This window comes from Enhydra lutris, unplaced genomic scaffold, assembly GCF_002288905.1.
Source record: "Enhydra lutris kenyoni isolate GAN:26980312 unplaced genomic scaffold, ASM228890v2 scaffoldscaffold15, whole genome shotgun sequence".
In the NCBI taxonomy this organism is placed as follows: Eukaryota; Metazoa; Chordata; class Mammalia; order Carnivora; family Mustelidae; genus Enhydra; species Enhydra lutris.
In genome coordinates, this window is record NW_019154099.1 from 9508207 (window position 1) to 9520556 (window position 12350).

The 12350-nt window shown below is 36.6% G+C and overlaps 1 protein-coding gene across 1 annotated transcript in view; it reads left to right on the top strand.

Moving 5' to 3' along the window:
• Nucleotides 1-12350, top strand: part of LOC111147002 (von Willebrand factor A domain containing 8) — a 335372-nt gene that overhangs the window by 15290 nt on the left and 307732 nt on the right. The window lies entirely within an intron of this gene.

Sequence of the window (12350 nt, forward strand, 5' to 3'; positions counted from 1 at the left end):
CCCCCGCCCCTTCAAAACCCTCAGATTGTTTTTCAGAGTCCATAGTCTCTCATGGTTCACCTCCCCTTCCAATTTCCCTCAACTCCCTTCTCCTCTCTATCTCCCCTTGTCCTCCATGCTATTTGTTATACCCCTGAATATTCTGTGCTCCTTTCCATCTGCTCTGCCCTGGAAGCAAGTGTTCTTGTTTTCTACCATGATGGATTAGCTTTACCTGTTTGTTAGCTGTCTATAAATAGAATCATATGATATAGTTTTTCTGGGTGTGTATTTGGCTTCTTTCTACTAAGATAATGATTTTGAAATTCACCCATATTCCCATCCTTACCAGTTTGTTTTTAATTGCTGGGTAGTATTGCATCATATAAATATACCACAATTTGTTTACCTGTTCTGTTGATAGACATTTGGAGGTTTTCCATTTTAAGACTGTTATGAATAAGGTGCTATGAACATTCCTGTACAAGTCTTGTAGTCATAACTTTTCACTTCTCTTGAATAAATAAGTAGGAGTTGAATTGATGTGTCATAGGATGGATGGCTGTTTAACTTTATAAGACACTGCCAAACAATTCTCCAAGATAGTCATGCTGTTTTACCCTTTGACCAACAGTGATGTTCTATATCCTTGCCAACATTGGAATTTCTAGTCTTTCCTTTTACTCATTCTACTAAGTATGAAATAGTAACTTGTGGTTTTTGTTTTATACCAGCTTTATTGAGGTATAATTAATATACCATAAAATTTAACTTTTTTAAAAAATTTACCTTTTAAAGTGTAGAACTCAGTGGTTTTTAATATATTCACAGAGTTGTGCAACCATGCCTCATCTAACTTTAGAACATTTTCATCACACCCAAAAGAAACCTCGTACCCATTAACAGTCACTCCTTGTTTTGACCTCCAACAACTGTATACACCACTCCTCCCACCCCAGCCTTTGGCAGTCACTAATATATTTTCTGTTTCTGTAGATTTGCCTACTCTTAGTAGTTCATATAGATGAAATAATACTATATGTGGCCTTTGCATCTGACTTTTTTCACTTATTATGTTTCAAGATTCATCTGTGTTGTAGCATGTATCAGTACTGGATTCCTCTTATGACTAAATAATATTCCATGGTATGGCTCTATCACTTTTTGCTTATCCATTCATCAGTTGATAGACATTTGGTTCGTTTCAACTTTTAGGTTGTTACAAATCATACTGTTATGGGCATTCATATAAGTTTTTGGACAGACATCTGTTTTCAGGTTTTTTGGTTATGTTATGTGCCTAGTAGTGGAATTGCTAGGTCAGACAGTAACTCTATGTTTAAAATTTTGTGGAATTATCAAACTGTTCTCCACAGAGGACGCCCGGTTTTACATTCCCCACCTCGATGTCTGAGGCTTCCAGTTTCTCCACATCTTTACCGACACTTACTACTGCCTTTTTATGATAGCCATTTTCACCAGTATAAAGTGGTTATCTTGTTGTGTTTTGCATCTCCCTAATGACTCACAGTCACTTGTTTGCTCAAAATCATGTCACTTCTTTTCTCAGAATTCCTTAAATGACTTCATACCTTAGGAACCAAGGTCACTCCTTACCTTTCTTGATCTAGTCTCAGCCTCATCTCCTGTTACTCTCCTTCCTTATTTCCAGTCACTGGACACAAAATAGATAATTTTTTGTTCACTCTTCAGATTCTTCCACTAGACTATGTGCTCCTTGAAGGAAAATATCGCACTTTCATCTAATGTAAGTTTCCAGTGACTCTCCTAAATGACTCTGCCATCTGTCCTCTCCACTCTGTCTCACTTTTCTGTTACTGTATTTTTTTTAGTTATTTTCTCAGTAGTCACTCTAGAGACTACAATTGACAATTTACCTTGAAACAAACTTGTTCCTATAATAATAACTTAATTTCAATTGTGTACAAAAACTTTGCTCTAAAATAGCTCTCTTCCCTTCTACTTCCTTTTTGCTATTATTGTCATCCAAAATATATCTTTATATGTTAAACTCTATCATCACAATTTTGTATAATTACCATTATATGAAGTTGTCTTTTAAATCAGAAGGAAAGAATTACAAATAAAAATATGTTTATCCTGTCTTTATATTTACATATGTAATGACCTTTACTAGTATTCTTTGTTTCTTTGTGTACATTTGAGTTACTGTCTAGTTTGCATTCATTTCAGCTTGAAGGATGGAATTCTTTTAGTATTTCTTGTAGGGCAGATCTACTAGTGATGAATTCTCTCAGTTTTGGTTATGTGGAAATTTCTTTCTTTCTTTCTTTCTTTTTTTTTTAAGATTTTGTTTATTTATTTGGCAGAGGTAGAGAGCACAAGCAGGGAGAACAGCAGAAGGGGAGGGAAAAGCAGGCTCCCTGCTGAGCAGTGAGCCCAAAGTGGGGCTCGATCTCAAGACCCTGGGATCATGAACCGAGTTGAAGGCAGATGCTTAACCATCTGAGCCACGCAGGCACCCCTAGAAATTTCTTGATTTTACCTTTATTGGTAAAATAATAATTTTATTATTATTCTTAATTTTACCTTTCTTGGCTAATAGGTTTTTTCCCCCAGCACTTTGAATATGTCATCTTATTGGCCCTGGCCACCATAGTTTATGATGAGAAATCAGTTATTAATTTTATCAAGAATCCCTTCTAATGATGAGCCACTTGTCTTCACTCTCAAGATAGTCCATTTATCTTTGTCTTTTGATAGTTTGACTGTGATGTGGCTAAGTGCGGTCTCTTTGAGTTAGACTTATTTGGAATCCATTGAGCTTCTTGAATATGCATACTAATGTTTTCCATTAATTTGAGGGAGTTCTTTTGTAATCATTCTTCATTCTTAGTTCTTCCCTTCTTTTTTTTTTTTAAGATTTTATTTATTTATTTGTCAGAGAGAGAGAGAGAGAGAGCGTGCGCACGCATAAGCAGGCAGAGTGACAGGCAGAGGCAGAGAGAGAAGCAGGCTCCCTGCCGAGCAAGGACCCCGACGTGGGACTCGATCCCAGGATCTTGGGATCATGACCTGATCTGAAGGCAGCAGCTTAACTGACTGAGCCACCCAGACATCCCAGTTCCTCCCTTCTTTCTGGGACTCTCATTATGTGTGCGTTAATACACTAGATGGTGTCCCATAGTTTCTGAGGGCCTGTTAATTTTTCTTCATTCATTTTTGTTTCTGTTTCTTAGACTGGATAATGTCAGTTAACCTATTCAAGTTTGCTGATTACTCTGTCCTCTCACATCTGTTGTTGAGCCCCTTTGGTGATTTTTTTTTTTATTTTTTCAATTCATTTATTGTAGTTTTTGACTTTAGAATTTCTCTTTGAATCTTTTTTATAATTTCTGTTTCTTTATTGATATTTTCTAGTGAGATATTGTTGTCATACTTTAAGTTGTTAGACTTTTTGGGGGGGTTCTTTGAACATATTTATAAAAGCTAATTTAAAGTATTTTCTAGGGCGCCTGGGCGGCTCAGTGGGTTAAGCCGCTGCCTTCGGCTCAGGTCATGATCTCAGGGTCCTGGGATTGAGTCCCGCATCGGGCTCTCTGCTCAGCAGGGAGCCTGCTTCCCTCTCTCTCTCTCTCTCTCTCTGCCTGCCTCTCTGTCTACTTATGATCTCTCTCTCTGTCAAATAAATAAATAAAATCTTTAAAAAAAAATTAAAAAAAAATAAAGTATTTTCTACTGAGTTCAGTGTCTGGCTTCCTCAAAGATAGTTTATTGACTGCTTTTTTCTTCTGTGTGTGCTATAATTTCCTATTTCTTTGTGTTTCGTACCTTTTTTTTTTTTTTTTGAAAAGAAGACCTATTAAATAGTATAATTTGACAACTCTGGGCATCAACTTCCTTCCCCTGCCTAGGGTTTGATTTCTTTCTAGTTGTTTGTTTAATGACGTATGTAGACTGTTTCTCTGAAATCTGTACTCTTTGTCATATGCAGCCACTGAAATTTCTGCTCAGTTAGCTTACTGGCCCGCCAGTGATGGTACAGAGATTTCTTAAATGCCTCAAACAAATCTCTTCTCCCAATTTTTGACCATGGCCTGTGTGTGCATGTTGGACATGATTTCCAGCAAAGTTCCAGAGGCAGCTTATAAGTCTGTCTTCCTCCTTGTGCAAAGCTTCAGTGTCAGCCAGAGGTGAGCCATTAGGCCCTTCTCAGAACTTTCCCAGACATGTTCATGGCCTTCTAGATTCCTAGACATACACTGTAGTTTTTCAGGCCTTCCTTTGGACATCTTATTCCCAGTTTTTCCTTTTAAGTTGTTTGTTTGTTTTTTGGTCATCCTTTTGTTAGCTCCAACTGGTTTTAGTGCCTCAGGCAGCTGTGATGTTAAACAGTTGTTAATTTTTTTTTTTTTTTTTGGACAAACACCCAGGGGTAGTGTTGTTTACACACTGGGAGCTCTGAGTGGGTCAAATGAAGTCAAATTCTAAAAAAGGAGCTTTTCAGGGAGCTGTTAGAGGAGTCAAGTAGGGATAGTTTTCTAGGGCCAGGAGGATTAGGAAGCTGCAACCGTGTTCTGTCCCCTTCGGTGGTTGCCAGCCTGCTGGTTTGCACCAACATTGTGAGTGGTTGGTATCAAGATTACTCCAGAGCTGGGGAGAGAGGTGGGAACAGGACAAGTTAAAAGACCACAAAACTTAGAGTTCATACAAGGTTCACACATTTTTCTTGGATAAATGCTTGTTAGATTGTTGAAAGTCTCTTGTTAATTTCTAGAGTTCTGAAAAAATGAATTTTGACAATTTTTGCCGGTGTTGCTATTGCTTTTATGGAGGAGTGGATATTCAGAGGTCCTTGCCTTGCTCTACCAGTAGTGCACGTTTAGTTTACATGTCCCTGATGAGTATGATGTTCAATTTGTTTTCCAATGCTTATTGGTTATTTATATATCTTTTGTGATTTATCTGTTAAAATATTTTGCTTATTTAAAAAAGCAGATTTTGCCTATTTATTGTTGACTTGTAAAAGTTCTTCGTATACTCTAGACACAAGTTCTTTGTCATATATATGTATTATGAATATTTTTTTTCAGTCTCTCCCTCACCTAATCATTTTCTCAGTGTTATCTTTTAGTTGGCAGAGGTTTTGATTACATAGAGTTTATTTTTTGTTATGGTTAGTGCTTATTATGTCTTAGAAATCTTTGTCTACCTCAAGGTTGTGAAGATAGTCTGTTTTTTTTTTTTTTTTTTTTTTTAGTTTTTAAAAATTTTTTTTATTTATTTGACAGACAGAGATCACAAGTAGGCAGAGAGGCAGGCAGAGAGAGAGAGGGAAGCAGGCTCCCTGCTGAGCAGAGAGCCCGATGTGGGGCTCGATCCCAGGACCCTGGGATCATGACCTGAGCTGAAGGCAGAGGCTTTAACCCACTGAGCCACCCAGGCACCCCTAGTCTGTTTTTTTATTTCTAAGAACTTTTATAGTTCTGTTTTATTTTAAAGGGGTAGGTCCGATTTTAAAATTTAGTTTGAAAAATTTTTGACTTTTTTTTCAATAATGTAGCCTTTATTATGCTTTAAATATCTGTAGAGTCTTTATTGCTAGTCCCTCTTTTATTCCTAATATTGGAAATGTGTGGGTTTTTTCTTTCTCTTTTTAATTAGTCTTACTAGGGATTTATCAGTGATAAAAATGGCTTTTCATCATTGATTTTTCTCTATTGTTTATCCATTTGTTATTTCACTGATTTCCATTCTTTAATACTTCCTTTCTTTTATTTACTTTGATTCCTATTCTTTGTCTATTTAAGGTAGAGGTTCAGATTATTGTTTTTGCCCCTTTTTTTCCTGATTTAATTGTCCAAAGCTGTAAATTTCCATCTAAACTATGCTTTAGCTCTACCTCACAAATATTGATATCTTAAGTTTTCATTATTCTGTTCAAGACATTTCTAAGAGTCACAGATTTTTTCTTTATTTAGAGGTATGTTTGCTTCATTTTCAGTGTTTGGTTTGTTTTTCTTTATCTTACAGTTACTGATTTCTAATTTAATATTAAGGTCAGAGTATCTAATTTAATACTATTATGGTTAAGGAACATATTCTCTAGAGTTCCAGTTCTTTGAAATTGAAATTATTGAGACTTAATGATCAGCATTAAGGGCTCTGTTGGTGAGTGTTTCATGTCATCTTTGAAAAGAATTAGTATTCTGCTGATGTTGGGTGGTGTTGTCTGTAAATATTAATTAGGTCAGTATTGACAATATTGTTCAAGTCCTTTATGTTTTTATTGATTTTATCTACCTCTTCAATCAGTGGCTGATAAAGTGGTGCTAAAAGATTCTATTATGATTGTTGATTGTAGATTTGTTGCTCTTTATTCTACTAGTTTTTATTTTGTGTATCTCAAAACTCTCTATAGGTATGTACACACTTATAATTGTTATGTCCTTTTTATGAATGGCCCATTTTATTATTATGCAATGCTGTCATTGTCTGGTAACAGTTTTTCTTCTTAAAGTTTATTTTGTCTGATAGTGATGTAAACCACACCATCTTTCTTGTGCTAAGTGTTTGTAGGTATGCTCTCTTTCATTCTTTTACTTTGAGCTAGTCTGTGCCTTTATATTTCAAGTGTGTCTTATGAACAGCTTATTTATCCATTCTGACAAGCTCTTTCTTTGAATGGAATGTTCAACTCATTTATATTTAATATAATTATTCATGTAGATGTGCTTATGTCGACCAACTTGATTTTTTTTGCCTTTTTGTCCTCTTTATATTTTTATATACATTTTTTATTATCTTCTTTTCAGAGATAATTTTTCCATTTTGTCTCTTCCATTGGCTCTCTAGTTATGCCTCTTTTTCTAGTGTGGTTTGTCCAATAGAACTTCTTGAAGTGATGGATATGTTCTATATTTGTGCTGTCCAGTATAGCAGGAACTAGCCACATATGGTTATTAACCATTCAGAGTGTGACCATTGCAGTCAACAAGGAAAATAATTTTAGATTTTATTTAATTTTTGTTAATTTAAACAAATTTAAATAGCGACATGCGACTAGTGGGTACTCTGTTGAACAGTGATTCTCTAGGGATTATAATATACATCTTCAACTTACTATAGTCTACTTTTAAGTAATAGATCTGTTTTAGGGACAATGTGATAACTTTTCAACACTATACTTTCATTTACCTCTCATAACCTTGCTTGGTAGTCTTGCTATTGTATATTTTAATTCCATAAATGCTAAAACATCACAATATTGTTATTTTTTACTTTAGGCAATTAGTGGAATTTTAAATTAAATATATATGTATAAAATGGAGGTTTTTTTTAAGATTTTATTTATTTATTTGACAGACAGAGATCACAAGTAGGCAGAGAGAGAGAGAGAGAGAGAGAGAGGAGGAAGCAGGCCCCCTGCTAAGCAGAAAGCCCTATACGGGGCTCGATCCCAAGATCCTGGGATCATGACCTAAGCCGAAGGTAGAGGCTTTAACCCACTGAGCCATCCAGGCATCCCAGAGATGATTTTTAAAGTTTTTAATATCTACCCATGTTTTATGCTGCTTTTCATTTCTTCCTGCAGATTCAGACATTCATCTGAAAGCATTTCCCTTCAGCCAGAAGAGTTTCTTCTAGCACTTCTTTTTAATAGGCTTGTGATAGGAATTCTCTCATGTGTTGTCTTTTTTTTTTTTTTTTAAATATTTTACTCATTTATTTTGAGAGAGAGAGAGAGAGAGCATGAGCAGGGGGTTGGGCAGAGAAAAAGGGAAAGAGAATCTCAGCAGACTCCCTGCTGGACACAGAGCTGGAAAGGGGCCTATGTCTTAGGACCCTGCCATCAGGAGCAAAGGTGAAATCAACAGTCAGTTGTTTAGCCAACTGAGCCACCCAGGCACCCCTCTTTTTTTTTTTTTTTTAAGTAAGCTCCACACCCAATGTGGGGCTCAAACCCACAACCCTGAGATAAGAAGAGTTGCATGCCCTCCTGACTGAACCAGCCAGGGGCCCCTCATCTGTTGTCTATCTTGACATGTGTTTTTATTTCACTTCCCCCCTCACTGGAAATGGAATGCCACTTTTTTATTCTGTTTTGTTTTGTTTTTTTTAGTCCTTTAAAGACATCATTTTATTTTCTTCTGGTTTCTATTGTTTCTACTAAAAAGTCCGCTATCGTTTTTGTTGTGCCCATAGTTGTTATTTGTCCTTTTTCTCTATCTACATTAAAAATTCTTCTTTTTATCTCTTATTTTTTTAACGAAAAGTTTGGCTTTGACGTACATAGGTATGTTCTTTGAATTTCTTTGTTTTGTCTGAGTTCTTAAGTCTCTGGGTTAATTTGGAAATTAATTTGGAATATTAATTGGAAGCTAATTTGGAAAATTCTTGGCCATAATTAATAATTCTTGGCCTGATTTTCTTTTCAGCTTTGTGCAGTCTTAGTTTCATCCTGTCGGATGATTCATTCATTTCTATTAACGCATTTTTCATTTTTACCTCCATTCACATTTTCTTTATATTTTCCATCTCTCATGCTTGAATATATTCATATTGTCCTCCTTTTGCACTAGATATTTTAACATATTTTTCATGGTCTGATAATTCCAGCATCTAGGCCACTTTTAGAACTGCTTTTATTGATTTTTGAGTATGGATCACATTTTTAAAAAATTTTTAAATTTTTTTATAAACATATAATGTATTATTAGCCCTAGGGGTAGAGGTCTGTGAATCGCCAGGTTTACACACTTCACAGCACTCACCATAGCACATACCCTCCCCAATGTCCATAACCCCACCACCCTCTCCCGACCCTCCTCCCCGCAGCAACCCTCAGTTTGTTTTGTGAGATTAAGAATCTCTTATGGTTTGTCTCCCTCCCTCCCGATCCCATCTTGTTTCATTTATTCTTTTCCTGCCCCCCAAACCCCCCACGTTGCATCTCCACTTTATCATATCAGGGAGATCATATGATAGTTGTCTTTCTCCGATTGACCTATTTCACTAAGCATGATACCCTCTAGTTCCATCCACGTCGTCGCAAATTGCAACATTTCATTTCTTTTGATGATTTCTTTTCAAAGACTTGATGGCTGCATAGTATTCCGTTGTATATATATATATACCACCCACATCTTCTTTATCCATTCATCTGTTGATGGACATCTAGGTTCTTTCCATAGTTTGGCTATTGTGGACATTGCTGCTATAAACATTCGGGTGCACGTGCCTCTTCGGATCACTACGTTTGTATCTTTGGGTAAATACCCAGTAGTGGATCACATTTTCTTGCTTCTCTGTTTGTCTCATAATATTTTATTGTATGCCAGGCATTGTATATAAAAGAATGGTAGAGACTAAAGTAAATGATATTTACCCCAGAAAAGGGCATGCCTCTTCATCTGCTAAGTCCCATGTTTGTGGGGGTGAGCCCTGGAGGAGGAATGCAGAGTCAGACCAATATATGCTTGAGCTCTGACTGGGCTTTGTTGTAGATTAGTTAAATTCTACTTATCTCTACCTTCAGAGGTACTGAGGAAGAGATCAGGACTTTCTCTTTAGTAATGTCTGGCATGTGAATTCTGGTGAGATTCCAGAGCTTTCTTTATGCTTTATAGCTGAATTTCCAGCGCTACAAACCATGGCTCATCTCTCTTTGCTTTATGGCTGAGTTTTTGGATTGCTCGGGAGTTTTGCCCTTTAGTCCTGCATTCTCCTTTCTCCAACCCAGATTTCTCTTTATGCTGTTGCCCTTCTCCAGCCTCCAAAGGCCATATCAATGAAGGCCAAGTGTGCCACAGAGGAATTTATCTTAGCTCTTCTGCCCTAACATGGTTAATGAGAACTGCTGCTTTATAGGTATAAAGATGTGAAGTGCTTTGAAGGGATTTCTGTTGCTTTTTCTGTCCCACCCCCAGGCTTCACTGGGTTGTTGCCTTGTATTAACAAAAGGTGTGGTATGCTTCAGGAAGAATCTGTCTCAGTTCTTGCCCTTTATCTGGTTGTTAGTGTGTACCCCTGTGTACTCAGTGAAGACCAGTTAGTGGGTAGGTGCCAATTCCTCTGTGACTGAGACTTTTCAGTACATGAGTTCATCATCTCAGCTCGTGTATGGCCATTTTAGGTTTGTTGGAAGTTCAGCTTGCTTCTCCTGATACACCTATGGCGGATTCTTCCTCCTCCTACCATTCTGCCCGGGATGTGCGTTAGCTGTGCATCTCTTCTCCTTGAAAATGCTCATTACTCTCTAGAATTTAGTTCATTCAGGTTTCTTTGAATTCTTAGCTGTATGGTAGGTTTTAAGAAACTGTGATTTTTACAGATTAACTGCCTTGTTCTTATTGTCAGGTTGAAAGTAAAATTCTCTTCAATTCTCTTCTTCCTAACTAGAAGCGGGAGTCAGGAGCATTTATTTCTAGTGTTCATTATTTAATGGTTATGCCTAATCATATTATTGTAATTGATAGGTAATCTTTTCTGGGGGTGAGACTAGGGACTTAAATCTTCAATAAGTTGTTATATTTACCTAGAGAAACTTAACAAAGTAGATTTAGAACACCTTACATGATGATTGAAAACACTCATTTTTTCCCCCGATTTCTGGACCTTTTTTTTTTTTTTTAATTACGAATGTAGCTAACTTTTATAATGAACTTTGGAAGTGAGGAATAATATCCACTCTTGATAGACAGTAGGAAAACCCTTACATAGTTTGTGTTCTGTATGGAAGCATCTGTTTGGAGGGAAAAGGATATGTTTGAGATTTTGTATGTACTATTTCCTAGATATGGATTTCCCTTCCTTCCTTCTCCTCATCTTCCTCCTCCTCCGCCTTCTTCTATTTCTGTAGTCATTTAACTGCTCTGATTTTCTTGCCAGTGTAGAAACAATCATTTCAACCTTATGGATATATTTTAAGGATTGAATCAGATAGCCTGTGTAAAATGAGTAGGATAATGCCTGGGATGTAGTGCTCAATAAATATGAGTCCCTGACACAACCATTTCCTCAGTCTCCTGATTCTGTTCCTTCTTACTTCCCATTGTCCCATCCTTGTAACACTGTTGAACATGGTTAATACTGAAGGCTGCTATGATTCTGCTTAAAAGATATGTTAAAAACATTTTCGTCTTCATTCAGTCTTACTTTTAAAAAATGAATCTGGAGGGGCACTTGGGTGGCTCAGTTGGTTAAGCAACCAACTTTTGATTTTGGCTCAGGTCGTGATCTCAGGGTTGTGAGACTGAGCCCCACGTCAGGCTCCATGTTGGGTGTACAGCCTACTTGGGAGTCTTCCTCTCCCTTTCTCCTGGCTTTCTGTCTCTCTAAAAAATAAAGAATGAATCTGGAATCTTCTCTAGATTTGATTTTGAATTTGTCCTTAGTTAGGTTGTTTCCAGGATCACACATGGCGGCAGTAGGCTCTTCAAAAAAGCTTCAATTTTCTTTCAAAGATAAAACTTTGAAACAATATGTTTTTATAGTGTTAAAAACACTATAGTGTTTTTATATTGTTATATATATTTTTTATATAGTTTTATATATAGTTTTTATATAGTGTTAAAAACATAGTGTGTTAAAAACACACTATGTGTTTATAGTGTGGAAAGAATGTTGGCCTTTCAAGCTTTACCTAGACATGAATCATAGTCATTGCTTGACTGCTGTCAGCAGGGCTATCCTTCCCTATTCTTCCCTTCTTTTAACAACTAAGATGGCACTGTCTCTCTCCTATTGAGGGTCTGCTAAAATATTTTATCATAGCTATAGATGCTTAATCATTTGGGAACTGAGGATCTTATTAAGTGAGAGAATGTATAATAAGACTATACCAGCTTTAAGGATTCAAGGGATCCTAGTAACAATATCAGTTTTAAGACTTACAAACATATGCTTTGAATGAATATATTTTCATATTTTGCAAATGACTGGCGGGGAGGCAATATAGCAGTAGTTGGCTTAGATCAAGTTCCATGTGTAAAAGGTATCTGTTTTTAAATATAGAAAGACTCAAATATTTTGTCACCAAAAAACCCCAGAAAAGCAAACGAAGAAAAGCCCTCAACATATTCTGTTTTCAAAGAATTTTTTTTTAATTTATTTTTTTGACAGAGGGAGAGCTCACAAGTGGGCAGAGAGGCAGGCAGAGGGAGAGGGGGAAGCAGGCTCCCCACCGAGCAGAAAGCCCGAAGCGCGGCTTGATCCCAGGGCCCTGAGACCATGACCTGAACTGAAGGCAGAGGCTTAATCCACTGAGCCACCCAGGCACCCCAACATTTTCTGTTTTAACATACTTTGAATTTCTGTTGCTGTTTTCAGAAATCTCTTATGCAATTAAAAATTTTCATTTCTTTTATGTTTAGGTGTTAGTAGCTTAC